The sequence below is a fragment of the Coloeus monedula genome (genome assembly GCF_965178545.1).
Source record: "Coloeus monedula genome assembly, chromosome: 3".
NCBI lineage: Eukaryota > Metazoa > Chordata > Aves > Passeriformes > Corvidae > Coloeus > Coloeus monedula.
The window spans coordinates 70,611,323-70,624,833 of NC_138783.1; positions in this window are offsets into that span (position 1 = coordinate 70,611,323).

A 13,511-nucleotide genomic window follows, 5' to 3' on the forward strand; every position below is an offset into this window, starting at 1 on the left:
CTGGAAGGCCTGAGGCCAGCTTTGTTCCAGCTCTGCAGACTGGCTACAGGGAGGTATATTCACAGCTTAGTTTCTCCCCTGCATAGAGGAGATGATAATGTCACCTTTATCTGCTCTGCACATTTGTCTAGAGCAGAGTCTAATGCCTGTGAACCAAGGTGCAGAGATGAATGCACTATGTTTAAGGTCCTCTAAAGAAAATTAGTTTTCCAGCAAAAACTTGTCAATGCAACAGCATGTATTTCTTCATTCAGAGTCTATATCTGCAAGACAAGTGAAGATCATCCTCTTTTCCCCTGTGCCTGCTACCAAGAATGGAAAACTTGAGGGTGTGCGGAGCTTTGAGGCAGTGTCTGATAATTTGCAAGTTACATCTTGTACCCTTTTTGCAGAAGACTTTCCATGGTGAATGCGATTGTAGTTACCAAACTCACAGTGTTCACATATCCTTGTTAAGAATATGCAGTAACAGGTGTCAGTAGAATTCCTGTTTCTTATGCTGATGCTAGTTGAAGCTGAAGGCTGACATATACCACCAAAATGTCTGCAAAGCTACACAGAAAACTTCACTTGACTGTGGTACCTCCTATTCATGGGAATCTTTCCAGGGTAAGCAGGGAAACATTTTTCTACTCTATCTTAGTTTGCTCAAGGAGCTGAAATCATCCAGTAGTGAGTCACATGCCATTTGCAGAGCCCCTGACTACAGCAGAGCAAATTCTAAGAAATCCTTTATTCAGAATGTCCTCTGGTTCGGCAAGGCCCTGGAATTTTTGTGACCGCAGGAAGCAGTTGAGAGGTTTTGCAGCCTGACCATATCAGCCGTCTCACCACAAGAACTTCCTATTTTGGCTGAATCCCTTCAATCAATTTGAGGCTGCTCTGTATGATCAATAGGAGGGAGTTTAAGGACGGCTTGTTTGCCATATGTTTGTGAAGTGGTTCTTGTTCCTTGGTTTCTCTATCATACAGCAGAGCTACTACTGTTTGCTTTAAGGCTTTAAATCACTGCTAATTTTTACAAAGAGTAAAAGACATGTATTTTATACTAAATCTCTTTAAAAGTTAACAGTAAAATAAGCATGAAAGAGAACCAGAAAAGACTTGGGATAAATTACATAGCAAGTATAAGGTAGAGGGTGACTTTACAGGTAAACTGCACCTAAACAATAACATAACATATAATGTCCAAAATACATATATTCAAAATATTTGTAAATGCTATTGAAATCAAACTGAAAAATTCAATTGTAAAACTTATAACACAGGCAGTTAATATAAATATGATAGAAAATGTGTAGAAATGGAATAATAAACCACTAAGTACTCTACTTTCATGTAACCCTTGAAAAGTTTCATAATCTTAGGGAGAAAACAACAGTCACAGTACAAAGCCATTAGTGTCTCATGAAAATAAGCTAGTGAAAGCTACTTCAGTATGTGAAAGAGATTTGCGTTCAGAGTTTTCTAGAGGTGTGGGTAAATGAATGATTTCAGTTACTGGAAAATAGTATTTGCATTAGATAGCTTGACATTTGAATAGGGCAAAAGGAGTGCATCTTATCTGTATCAGGTCACTACACCCTATCTCAAAAGGAACTATGAGTTTGTTGTTTTTCTTTCACAGAGAAGCTCTTCTTTTTCAAGAAGGGATATGGTAGAACAAATGTTTAATTGTTTTCGTAGTCCCTGATCTTTTAATCTCAAACTCAGCACAGACATATAACACTGCTTAGTAGGGGAAAACAGATTTATTTGATTGAAATAAATGTTTGATCCCTAACAGGACATATAGACTACTTGGAATACAGTGACTATCTTGTTCAAAAGTTATGCAAATTATAGTATAAGGAAAATTAGTTGATTTGGAAGATTTTTGAGGTAGGAACTTTCTATCTTAGGTGCCGCTCTTTAGGAAATCATGCACTAAAAAGCTTAAATATAAAACTGGTGAAAAATATTTTTTTTACATTAGAGAAGGTCATTAAACCATGACAACTAATATCCTTCAGGCACAGAGGAAGGATATTAACATGGAGGACCAGTGTTGGTTTAGTTCTTTTAATATACACACCCACATGTACAGTACTGGAAATGAAAACAAATTCCTTCCTTCCTTGGTGACTGGTTTGCAAAATCTGGAATGAAGATTACTGTCCATAAAAGGATAATTGTTCAGAGGGTGTTCAGCTGATTACCATGTAGGAACCAAAGCCTGGTCCATGAGACACATCTAATTCCTAATAACACCAGAAGCAAAATCTATAGCTAAGGGAATCCTAGTATGCTACTTGATGGGAAAAATGAGACTTCCAAAATCTAAGAAGGGTGAAGAACAGAAGCAACCTTCAAGCTTAGCTTCCTGGTTTCACATTCACCAAGAGTCCAAACAAAATTAATTTCAGACAATATCATTAAATATATCATAGATGATAAGAATTACTCTGAAAAATATAATTTCATCTTAAAAGCAACCGTGGTGAACAGTGGACACTGCTTTAGTGATTAAGGTTCCAAAGTAGTTCAACCCTCTTCCACTACTATACTTGTGCAAAGTTCAGCTGTGAAATTTCACATGTACTCAAATGAAATATGCAGGAGTAAGAGAATTTTCAAGGGGTGTTAAGATGTATGAAAAGTACCTTAATGTTTTTTTTTTCTTTCTGTTTGACTCTCTGGTGTGCTAATATCCCTTTGCTCAGTTTTTGTTGTATGCAGAAGCTTTGAAATATATGTGTGAATAGTCTTATGATAATAATTACAAAAGGAGATCCTCCTTGTACAACAAAAGGTACATTAAGAAGTATTTTATTGTTCTGCTCCTCTCATAGGTCTTCCAAAACTGGTGGAACAAGAGCTGTGTTCTGTTATTCCCAGGACACACCTTGCTAGACAGCTTACTGCTCTCTCTTGTGGCTCCCAGCATCCGCTTTTCCTTCAGGCTGGCCCTCTGGCACAGCTCTTTTGACTTCAATACTTTTGTCCAAAAAAAATTAAACTGATTTGCAGGTTTCAGGCCAAACCCTTTTGAAGCTTTGGCAAGTGAAGAGAGAGAAAACAGAAAAAAAAAATCCTAACGTAAGATCACTTCAGTTTGAACCCTTGCATTGACAGAAATGCTTTGTTTGATTTCCCTCAAACTTGACCAGATAATTTTTATTCTGGCATATGACCACACCTGTGGCATTTCAGAAAGATTTGCTTAGGTTTGGTGATGTGACCACAGGTCAAAATCTGTCTTATAAAAGGAAGCTGAAAGAGAAAACTCTGGAGTAACTATTCTATTTCCCATGATTATGGGGAAAAGTTATTGTCCAAACCCAGCTTTGTCTCTGGAAGCACAGTTGGTCATCAAGAAAATAGCTGATAAGAAATGCAGCATTAACATCAGAGTCACTGGCATTTGCCATATTTCCTCAGTGAAGTTCTTTATGACATCACTGAGGTAGAGTCATAGCTAAAGCTGAAAGTGATAGAGATAAATCCAAAACTTCCCTGCGGTGAGAAGAGGAAAAGAAACTGGAGACCCCACTAGCATGACACACATTTCTTATATGTTAACCTTCAGCACAGGGAAAGTATGAAAAATGTGAAACCAGAACAAAGCAAGCATTAGACTTCAAAAAATTAGTTGGACGTGACATTTTTAAATGATACTGACAGAAATTTGTTGCACTATAGAAATGGGCCCTGGATTGGTACTTTGCCCATGGTGAAGTCACAAAATTTATTCTTCAAATATTTTTATTAATCTGCTATCAAATTTTATTAAAGTTCACAATTGCCTTACACATCACAACTTACTACGGCTCCCTGAAACAAGGTCATTATGTCTTAACTGTTTAACACTCCTTAATATGTGCACTCGCTGTTCCATGGGAAATACTTGGCTGTCCCTTGCAGCTTTGCATAGCTGTCAGGAAGGAAGGCTTTCCCCACAGTTTAATCACACTTTTCTTTTCTCACTCACACTTCAAGACTTCCTCATGCTGCTATAGCTTTTCCAGCTAAAATCAGACATACAGAATCCTCCTGTCTCCTGGGGAGACCAAAACCCTCTCCCAGGGTGTTTCTAGTATTATGGCTGCATTCCATTATTTTAATGTCAAGACAAAGTGGACCACAGCCAAGAAACAAAATTATACCAAGGTCCCTGCATTGCCACCAGATCATCTAAGCCAATGACTGAAATACAATTAAAATTAATTCTCCTTCTTTCTGTGGAGCTGCAGTGGACATGGAGTGCAGCTGTTGTAATCTGGTTTATGTGCTATCATTCGCACCTCACTTAACTCTTGCTGGTGCATTTTCAAAGTGAAATAGTAGACGTACTTTCTGCTTGTTTGATGGAAGATGTAGTGCTCCAGATTTCACATAATAATTTTCCTTCTTTATAGAGTGTCTCAATTATTCAGAGCTCTTTTCAAAATAAGTAAAAAATAAGGTGGCTGGCCTCTGCACACCGTTATAGTGGTGCGAATCTGTAATGGTTCTTCTGATTACACAGGGAGGAGATTGGGTATAAACCAAGATAACAAAACAAAATCTGAACTGAAATTCAGTTGCTATTCACACTTTGTCAGACTCCATGTCAGAGGCCTGATTACACATATATATATGTCCTATATAAATACTTCCTGCGGATCCTACACATTTGTACTTCATGGATTTTCTGTTGGTGTTTCTGTGGGCCTTCTTATAGGTGCACTACAGTTATTTTGCCAAGGTGAAGTTATGGTGTGACAAATGAGGGCAGAATATATTTTTTGGTCTTCCAGTTACACCTGTATAATACCTGAACAAAAGTTGATAGAAAAATAAACAATTCTAACGTGACATATGGAAACCTGGATATAGCATTTCCTTAAGAATTGCTTCTTATAATAAAAAAATTCTGAATCACCTTCATCATTGGAGGAGTCATGTAGTAAATATAAGATACTTGTCCTGTATAATTTTTTTTCTATTAATGATTTCACAGATTTCCACACAGAAAAATTTGATTACATAGAGTAGAATAAAAAAACATTTTCTGATAGGAGTGTTAAAATTCAAATGAATTTAGATAATGAATTATTCCTCCTGGCCTGGACACCGTGATTTTGTATCTGCATATGCACTATATTATGTTTGTTATGTATGTTCTATGTAAATTAATCATGTCAATTTAGAGACTATAAATTGTACATGTATAAATAGATGACACAATGAGTTCTGCCTTCAGTTAAGGACATGAAGATGTATTACGGAAGGAACATTTGTGAGTATATTAATTCACATTTATATTTAAAACAATTTTTTTGATTTACTGTTTTTCTTAAAATGAGGTTCCAGATCTGATTTTATTCCAATTAATATCTTGGTCAGTCAATATAAATCACACAGGTTGGTTATGATTATATATCAGACCCTAGGTCTCAGTCATGTGCAACAGTATCATACTTACTGATTGTTCATTTGAATTTTGAGAACACTTCCAAGATAAGAAAATATGTACATAAACAGAGACACATAAAATGTGTTTTGTTCTGTATTCTGTCACACAAAACACTGGGTGAACACAAAAAATTAATGTTGTATATGTATAATTCTTCAAAATCATATCTGTATAATGACTCAAGTGACTAAGCATAAATTGAAATTATTGTTCCATGTATGCTTACAACCTTGGGGTTTTTTGTCATTTTGCTTATTCCAACAGAAAAATAGAAAAAAATTAAAATATTTTGCAACAGCTTGGAATTTCATACTTTTCAAGTTTTTTAACCTGCAAGTAATTTTGAGGATAAATTTTTATCAATATGCATGCTGAAGGACAGTCTCTTTTTTATGGGAGAATCTACCTTTTCAAATCTGTTAGTGCAGGTAATTCATTATGTATTTTGGAGTTGCAAATCTCAGTTTTGTTCAGCTAGGCAGGCACCTCTGAATTGTCTCCATTTGTTAACATTAGTGCCCTAAATAGAAAGGATCCAGGTAGACTTTAGTAGAATTTAGACTTCTATCATGCTTGCATTTAAAGAACTATGTGACGTTTTCAAACAGTAAAGGCCTTGCTACAATATCTGTCGAACATGACAAGATGTCTACAAGGAGAGCTCCTGCCCATTGGCAAAGGACTTGCTTCTCTCCACACTTTGTATGAGTTTTGTAGTCAAATCCTTGTCCATACTTGCTTAAACAGTGTCAGAAAATGTTGCCAGGCTCTGAAAATAATTTATCCTGTTAAACATTTGATGTCTGGGTTGTGCTAAGTCTCCCAAACTCTCCACACTGGGAGTCAGTACAGTATAAAATCCCCTCTGCTGAGCAGTCTACAGACATGGCACAGTGAATCACAGGATGGGTCAGGTAGAAAGGGACAACAGTGGGTCACCTGGTCCAACCTCACTGCTCAAGCATACTAGAGCACATGGCGCAGGACTGTGTCCAGACGGTTCTGGAATATCTCCAGTGAGGGAGATTCCACAACTTCTCTGGACAATCTGTTGCAGTGCTTGGTCACCTGCACAGTAAAGTTCTTCCTCATATTCAGGTGGAACTTCCTGTTCATCAGTCTCTGCCCTTTACCCCTTGTCCACTGAGAAGAGCCTGGATTCATCCTCTTGGCAACCCCACTTTAGATACTTACATACCTAAGTGCAGTCAAGTTCTAGATTCAAAATACAGTTCAAATAGCTGCTGGTAAGAGCAACAAAAGTTTTTCCAACAATATTAAATGTTTACCTACAGGAAACCTATGTTTTCTGTTCAGAACTAAATAATATGAATTCCAGCAATACAGGGGTTAAACACAGTCTTGATTCAGTCTGGAGTTAAAGTATATTTGTAGTTGTAATTTCAGTAATTGGATTGATATTCTGGCTCGATGAAATATATGGCTTTTTTGATAGATTTGGGAGAATACAGAAGGTTACAGCCATGCAGCAGTAGATGCAGAAAGTCATTCAGCATAGTTAGTAAAACTGGACAGGTTAATGAACCTGTGTGGAACTCTGCTAACTTAATGTAACTATTTTAAGTTCTGTAGGAAGTTAATGCTGCTCCAACAACTTGACTAAAGACTGTAAAATTATCTTTGTCAGGAAAGGATATCAACATTTTAATCTACTTTGTGCTGATGAAGAGGGAGAAGGGAGGAGTACTTTTTCATGGAATGAGATGAAGGTGAAACAAAAAAACTCTTTGTCTTGAGAAATATTGCACCTGCATTAAGTTCCCTGCTGATTCCTTAGTAGAAATTTGATTTTTTCCCTCTCCTCCCTCCCTTCATTATTTTCAGCTCTGAGGAATGTGAGGCATGTAAGCCATCTTTCTTGTCACTGACAAAATTCTTTCTTCAACTGCGAAAAAGAATAGATCTTCCTCACCTAAGTTACCATCATCTCAGCAATGCACCTGTACTGTGTAACACTATATTATACTTTCCACGGCTTCATATTTGTGTGACAGACTTGAGAGATCCATTTCCTTGTCATCTAAAACCTATGGTTAGGATTTCTATTCTGATTAGGAAGGTCTTTTAGGAATGTATTGTGATTTCCAAGCAATGGAGAAATTACTAGTTCTTAATTTGATATAAAACTCTTTTCTTCATGAAAGGTGCAACTTCCATTACACCCCCCCCTTCCCCAAATGAATGTATAGTACCTTCAACACATTGCATAGAAACTAGTTTCTCTTGGATGTACTCTTCTCATTAACTTTACACTTTAATACTCCAGATTCATAGAGGGTATGATCAGCTCAGACAGAAATCTGAGGTCTTCCTAGAGGCCTTGGTCGCTGTGGAAACCTACAAAAATGGAGGATGTGTCTAGGCTGGTCTGATAGCCCTAAAATCATTATGAATTATGTAGGCAGGCAAGCATACAAAGTCTCTATACAGGCTGTGTGATTATGAGGACTCAGTAGATTATACAACCTTGTAATAGATAATCATGTACTCCAACATTCCCCAGTTTTTTTCAGACCCCTTGGGCAGGCCTTCACTGAGCAATCCCTAGGCTGGCAACAGTTGGGGAAGATTTATCTCCCAGTACCACCCTCTGCTGATGTACCAACCTGATACTGAAAGAAGCAGAGCAATGTAAGTGAGGCTAGTTTGTTTTCAAATTGGATCTAGTCCAGTCAATCAGGAGAGGGAGAATCTGTGTATCTTGCTTCAAAGAATGCTTATCAATACATCCATCTCAAATTTGCAATGTATTCCAAATAGGATTACCTAAAAGTCTACCCTGAGCCTGGATTTATTAGTTCTGAGCCGTAACAACCTCAGTTGCAGAATAGAATTTATATTGATGGCATTTGCAGATGACAGCAAGGCCACAGAGGCTGTATAAATTTAAGAGTCTGTGATCAGAATTTAAAATAAATTACTGAACACTGAGAAAATGTTCAAATTGAACAAGATGGAATATTGAAAAGGCCAGTGCCATATGTAGGAATCGGAAAGCAAATTCTTTCTTCTGGGAAGCAGAAATCTCAAAATACTGCCTGGCAGGTTATACCAGTAAAAGAAAACTTAAAAGGAAGTCCTTAAGATTAAAAACAAGATCATTATGGACCAAAATAATTTATGCACTTCGCATAAAATGCTAGAAATAATAATTCCAGTTCTACTTTGCCCTAATATTTTCAGATGGGATTCCTGTGATTTTCAACCTCCTTCTTAAAAGAAAGGTATTACTGGCCTGAATAGAGACTGGAAGAAAACATCCCAGACAACAGCAATGTCAAATATGAGAAAAACGAATTAAAAATTACATCGTGTCAAAGGCCCTTGTATTCTTTAACATAGGAAGGACAAGTACAAAGAGGAACCTTGTCTCAGCATGTTGTAAGACAGCATTGATCAGTTCAGCAAATCTACTGGCATAATGACAGACAAAATCCATTTGACTGCTAACAAGATTTGAGCCACTTATTCAAGAACTGGCATGTGGTTCTACAGAAGTGGAAACACTTAGGGATTATAGTATCTCTCAAATCTAAAGTTGGAGGAGAAACTTTTACAGATAGATTGTATTTGGTCCTGCAGCAATGTGGAATTAGATGAGGTTGGTTTCATGCTTTCTCAAACTTGTTTTCTCAATTTAAATAGCATGCCATGAGTCTAATATTTTATTCCTCATAAATCTGTTACAATTGTCATTACTGGTGGTAGTCTCTTAATTTTTTTGTTGGTGAAATCCTGTATCTACTCTTACCTATATTGACATATTAGCTATTGGTATCTAATATTTTCCTTTTTTAACATTTTGAAAAAATAGTAGCTTTCTGCAGCCCTTTGTTATTTCCAATTTTCCAAGACTTCTTTGAAAGGAAGAACTTCTCACTGAAGTTCTAATAAGAGATACTGTTCCAGACGTTTTGAATATCTAAGGTGTGAATTTTCTGCTCTTATGATTTAAAGTGTCTAAGTTTAGAGCTTGATGTTTAACATCCTGATGAAATGGAAATAATTTCATAGTTGTCTTTAGTGACAGGAACATATTACCTGTCTTTTCCTTATGTCTGTTTTTTTTCTTTCCCTCCCATTTTTACTTCTAATTCGTCTTCTTGTTTTGTAAGGTGGGACGTGTGTAAGAGTGTGTTTAACCAAACTGAAAACTGACTGTTTAATTAAAAAAAAAAAAAAAAAAAAAAAAAGACTGTAGCATCTGATAGCTCATACAATGCCTGCAGCAGATGAATTCATTATCTCAGCTCTGCTCCCACTGAAACACACGGATCTGTACAACCAGGATGCACATAGGCAGGGGGCCACATCAACCATCTCATGAGAGGCTAATTTGGGATGCTTTTGAGTGCCTGCATATTTAAAGTTAAACATTACCATTAGCCAGGTGAGTCACCATGAGGAACCATTATGAATTGGATGACATTAATTTGCTTTCAGAGCAAATTATGCCTATTTTTATAATCACCTGTTGGGGGTCAATACCTTCTTAAGGTGTTGCAACCCAATCACTTGCCTGAGATCTCATTGTTATAAGAAGAGCTTCACTGGCACTTCTAAGGCTCATTTGTACCAAAATTGACTGAAATTGTGCACCAGGTGCTGATTTATATAGAAGGTCATTAAATGTGTTTGCATATAAATATTTTCAAAATTCCTTTAAGCACAGAATTACTCTTAGACAGGAACAAGAAATTTTTATCCCAGGGACACAGCCTGTATTGGCAAGCGATTGGGGGCATTCTAATATATTTTATATAGACTCTGAAGATGAAACAATGTACATTGATAAATTATCCATTTTTGTAAAATGAGTAAGTTTCTCACAGTGCTATCTGTTCGTTACAACCATGAGTTTGTTCATGCACTGGACTTAAATGAAAATGTCAGCAAAATCAGTTCTTTCTGTTTAAAAGATAAAAACATATGAAAGTGTATAATCCATTATAAAAATGACCACCTTTAGCACAACTTTCCTGTCAGTCAAACATGGAATTAAATGATGTAATGTGACGTGACCATGCCCAAAACACAAGTTTCACAAGCATGAAATTAACACACGAAATAGAAATTTTAAACAGAAATTTCTCTTGACTGGAGCTATAAGAATTGCCTGAAGTACTGACAGTCTTCAACAATGTCCTCTTGTTGACCACCTATTAATCTCTGGTATACACCTTCTATCTGGATATTTTTTCCTTCTGAATATTGTAACTATTTGTGGGTCACCAAAGTTATAACAAACAGGAAAGGACAGGCATACACACACTTAATAAATATCTATATAAATATAGATACCTGTATAACACTTTGAAATTTGTTTTCATGTCAATTGATACCACACAGCAGCATTATTATCCTAGAATCCCTAGGCATCATGCATCATATGTTCTTCTTCATTCCTTAGTATATCATTTGGTCATATTCTATTTTGTAGTTTCCAAAATTCCCCTTCTTATGGAATATGGATTTGTCATTATATTCACATCAGTGTCACTAATTATTTTTATTTCTGGGTGAAGAAACCAGCAGACGAAGTTTCCTAGCTGAGATCAAACCGAATTAACACTCATTAGCAGATCCCACGTGTTTAGTAAGCAGTCAGTATTAGAGTAAAAAAAAAGATCTGCTTTTAAAGACATGACAATTAATTCTTTTCTGAAATGTTGATGAAAGAAGAATTAGTGTCCACAGTGAATGACAGCATCTTCAAAAGTTAGCCATTTGTCTGAAGAGCTAACAGAACCCTGAGTCTTACCTAGTGGCAAAGATATGTGTTCCACACAGAGCTACACAGTAATTATTCCTTTAATCCTAAGAAATTAATAAAGCTTCATGGATTATGAGATTCTGTCCCAATGGATGTAGACCAATTGACGACATTGTTGACACTTTAAGAGACCTCTATTAAGGGCAGGGTCACCGAACCTGCATCATTTGTTATTGCATTACAGCTCCATGTACTCAGCTACCAAAGGGACAAACACACAGCCTTTCCTTGCTCCTGGTTGCAGATAACTAAGGTGAAAAAATGTTTCCCATTACTTCCCCTTGATCATTTATTTGTCCCTCAGTTCTTCTTTCCATGGAATTTGAAAGAAGTCCAGGAAATTGTGTAAATGCCCTTCAGTGCAACCACTGAGTTATTAAGAAATGCAGAACAAGGTCTGACCTCAGAGCTGTCCCTTCTTTGAGCAGAAGGGAAGAATAATGGATTCCTGGAGTCCCTTCGACATGAATTTTTTGTGATACCATGATTTTAAAAAATATGTCAACAATTAAAGACTTTAAGACCTGAAAGTGCTTATTATCTAACAGTACTAAATTTCAAGCATGAAAAATCTTTGTTTTCTTGCAATATGTACTGTCTCTCTTAGAATTTTTATACAAATCAGTAAGAGTTAGCAAAATATACAATGCAAATACATAATCTTCATAAGAATCTGAAACTGCCCTGGAATCATTCATTTTTCATAGAAATCAGCACAATCCACCTTCCCTTCGGCTTCAGTTATTTGACATCCTATCAAAAATAATAGGTTAAATACAACACATATTAACCATGTGGTTGACCTTAATGTAATGATGTGAAATTGTCTAAATCTATCCCATACTCCTTAATTTGAGTAGCAGTTATGATCTTCCTCCTTTGAATAGCATTTTGTGGGATGGTCCTGGATGAGAGACCTCAAACAACTGACATAATGTTGTGGCCTTTTCTGCAGTGTTGCAACTACACCAACTACATCACACTTCCTGTAACTAGGATGCATGAGGAAATAAGCAGTTCTGGTAGAGAGGTTTGTCTCAACTACAGTTCTTTCAGTTACTTAGTATTGGCCACTATAAATAAGTAAGCAGTAGAATTTAATACTGAAATTTGGAAAAAAATAAACAAACAAATGGTTCAAACACACATTTAAAGCTCTAATTTGTCCACTAGCATTATCTAAAGTGTTCACCAATCTCTGTGAACAATATTTGACGCTTGTTTCTAACTTCTCAATGTCTCATTACAGAAAAATGATAATGCTACTGAATTTCTTACCTCATCTTCCCTCTTTCTTTTTTTTTCTGTTTTTGCAGCCTGAGTGCTTATGTGGCCTGCTAGGTTTGTCTGACTTGATAGGGCAACTGATCTGTCCTTTCTCTTTACCTATCAACCCCCTTCACTTCTGCCATAGGCATTGTGAAGGACAGCAGGCAGAGTCATAAGTTTTAGTGGAGTTTTGTCTGCAACTCCAAACTGAAATGGTAAATACTATTTAGGAGCCTGCTACTCCAGCAACCCCCTTCAAACCTCATTGTTTTTCTCCCCTGTTTGTGCAGGAGAATTCCCACGCTATATCCTGTCACCTGACATGGCTGCTCATCAGGAGGTAGGAGAACAAAGAAGGTTCAGGACCAGATATGGAGGAAAGAAAGTTGCTGTCTTAAATGCACTAATCTGAACTCAGGCACTTTCAAGTAGATAGTGCAGAAAACCAAACCAAAAAGCCTGTGATGTATAATGAAGTAGAAACAGCACAGCCTCTACCTAAGGCCTCTGCCTGTTTTGAAGTGTGGCTACCCCATATCCCTCTGCATTGCATGACATTCTCCAAAGAGAATATGTGCCTTACATAAAACCTTGGTGTTCTTTCTCTACCTAAATACACTACATACAGACACTGCAAACACAATCCCTATTGTGTTTGACCCTGGAACCAGGTTTTTTGATGCCTGGTCGTCCACTGGTATTTGTTTAAGAGAAAAGGTGCACGTGATTTTCTGTAGTCTAATCAGGAGGAAGATTTCTGTCTCAGGAGGAAGACATCCTTCTCTTTCACATCTCACCTTTTCTAGGAAGAATGGAGAGAAGTGCCTATTTAAATTAAACTGGATGGTCAGCATTACATTACTAAAGTTGACATACAAAAAGTCAGTGAGGACCATATGTTTCAGATGACAAACCTCAAGTACTCTTGACTATCCTACCTGTTATTTTGGATTAAATATTATGTGCTACCCACTGCTTTGATACTGTTCCATTATCATGTTTTTTCATAAG